The 2,664-nt window shown below is 41.0% G+C and overlaps 1 pseudogene; it reads left to right on the forward strand.

Moving 5' to 3' along the window:
* The first annotated feature begins 1,569 nt into the window (after positions 1-1,569).
* Positions 1,570-2,137, forward strand: LOC112662400 (60S ribosomal protein L17-like; annotated as a pseudogene).
* The last annotated feature ends 527 nt before the right edge of the window (positions 2,138-2,664 follow it).

The raw sequence follows: 2,664 nt of genomic DNA on the forward strand, positions 1-2,664 counted from the left end.
AAATCTATATCTTATGGGAGTTCAGATTTCAATTTTAAAATTCTCCAAATAGGGATCCCTGGGTGGCGCAGCGGTTTAGCGCCTGCCTTTGGCCCAGGGCGCGATCCTGGAGACCCGGGATGGAATCCCACGTCGGGCTCCCAGTGCATGGAGCCTGCTTCTCCCTCTGCCTGTGTCTCTGCCTCTCACTCTCTCTCTGTATGACTATCATAAATAAATTAAAAAAAAAATTAAAACTCTCCAAATATTATAAGCATTTTTTTAAAAAAGGAACTGATCAGTCTGGTAAGATATTAATGCAGTTGAAGGATTCATATATATTGTCCCTCAAGAATACTTGATGTAAATTTAGCAACATTGAGTATTCTTGAAGGACAATGTATATAACACCGAATGTATTTGAAAATCTCTGATCCTGCCCTTTCTTTCTTTCTTTCTTTCTTTCTTTCTTTCTTTCTTTCTTTCTTTCTTTCTTTCTTCTTTCTTTCTTTTTGTAAGATTTTATTTATTTATTCATGAGAGACACAGAGAGAGAGACAGAGAGAGAGACAGAGAGAGAGAGAGAGAGAGGCAGGGGGAGAAGGCTTCCCGAGAGAAGACTGATGATGAACTCGATCCCAGGACCCCGGAATCATCACCTGAGCCAAAGGCAGACGCTCAACCACTGAAGCACCCAGGTGCCCCTGATCCTGCAGTTTCTACGTGGAATCAATGATTTGAAATTCTAAATACAAACATGACAAAAGTAAACAAAGTTCTTGTTGATCTCTTCTAAGTTCCTTCAGAGTGCAAGTATGTGTCTTTTGTGTAAGTCTGACAAAATTCTAATGCTGTTTTGTTTCCTTGCATGGTTCTTATGATAGGACATTTATTTTTAGTAAAATCCTTCAACCTGTAAATGTTTCTCTTTGTTTTATTGAATATGCTAATAAAACAGGTTTTATGTGTGACTTTTGGTGTGTATTTATAGGAAACAAAGCATAGCTACTACTGCCGCAGTATGTTGGTAAGAAAGATGTTGGAATTGATCCATTGTGGATATTTAGCAGAATGTCAGAATTCTAAGAGTTTAAGGTCAAGTGGAGGAAAAGAGGTCTGTTGAGGACATTGAGAAGGTGTACCCAGAGACAGTACCAGAGCTTATCATCAAAACAAAGCAAAACAGAGTCACTCCAGAGTAAGGACATTTTAAAATCAGAGTTATTATTTAAATACTGGATAAGTGCTGAGTATACCAGAAAATTCTCAGCACAAAGAAAGATTCACAGTGGAATTCCTTAGGAACAATTACAGTAATCCATCAACATCTTTAAAACTTCATAAGGAAGATGAGCACAATGAATATACAGGGTTTGAAGAACATGAAAAGCTTCTTCGGATGGTGAAATTTTAAACCAATTAAGATAAATATTAGGTGAAACAAGTGGCTGATGACGTAATGGGGTCGAGTGTGAGATACTAATGGTGGTATGAACAGTTACCACATCCTACAATCCAGGTGCTGATCTTCACCAATAAATACCTTTGATGGTTTCTCTTCCCCCGAGCGGCCTGAGGTGACCTCCAAAAATGGTTCGCTACTCGCTGGACCCAGAAAACCCTACAAAATTGTGCAAATCGAGAGGTTCAAATCTTCATGTTCACTTTACAAACACGCGTGAAACTGCTCAGGCCATCAAGGGTATCTGAAAAGCCACCAAGTATCTGAAAGATAGCACTTTGCAGAAGCAGTGTGTGCCATTCTGTCGCTACAATGGTGGAGTGCACAGGCCAAACAGTGGGGCTGGACACAGGGTCGGTGGCCTAAGAAGAGTGCTGAATTTTTATTGCACATGCTTAAAAATGCAGAGAGTAATGCTGAACTTAAGGGTTTAGATGTAGATTCTCTGGTCATTGAGCACATCCAGGTGACCAAAGCCCCCAAGATGTGACATGGAACTTATAGGGCTCATGGCTGGATTAACCCATACCTGAGCTCTCCCTGCCACATTGAGATGATTCTTACTGAAAAAGAGCAGATTGTTCCTAAACCAGAAGAGGAGGTTGCACAGAAGAAAAAGATATCCCAGAAGAAATTGAAGAAACAAAAACTTATGTCCCGGGAGTAAATTCTGCATAGAATAAATGCCAAAAAAAAATATCTTTAATGGTTCAGGGGATGTGTCCCATTAGCACAGGCTTGGGAGTCTGACAGTGGGCTTCCTGTGTGACACCACGTGAGCCTATTCCTGGGAGTGAGGCCACTTTTTGAAATATCTTGCCTCTAATTCTGACATGTCTCCTCTCCCATCTCTACTTCTGAAGCTCTACCCAGCGAATTCCCCCTTGAGTCAGGTAATCTTTGATTCCAAGGAACGAGATCTGAGACTGAGCTGCTTCTGCAAGTAGCTCTTCATGATCCTCATCTCTGACCTCTGCTCCTGGGGACCTCATTTCTGGCTCTGTTTTGTTATTCTTGCCAAATGCCAGTGAATTCCTCTTTACTGGGGCTGCTGTCTTCCTTTGCTTATAGGATATGGTGCACATTCTCCTGGAGTTAACTCTGAGAAAGAACTAAAGGTCAGGGGAAAAAATGGGTCATATTCAGGTAGTCAGACTAGATTTGGGAAGGAAGAGAAAGTTAAAAGAAAGTAAGGCAAGGACATGAGCACTGGATAACTTCTT

This window comes from Canis lupus, chromosome 13 (genome assembly GCF_003254725.2).
Source record: "Canis lupus dingo isolate Sandy chromosome 13, ASM325472v2, whole genome shotgun sequence".
In the NCBI taxonomy this organism is placed as follows: Eukaryota; Metazoa; Chordata; class Mammalia; order Carnivora; family Canidae; genus Canis; species Canis lupus.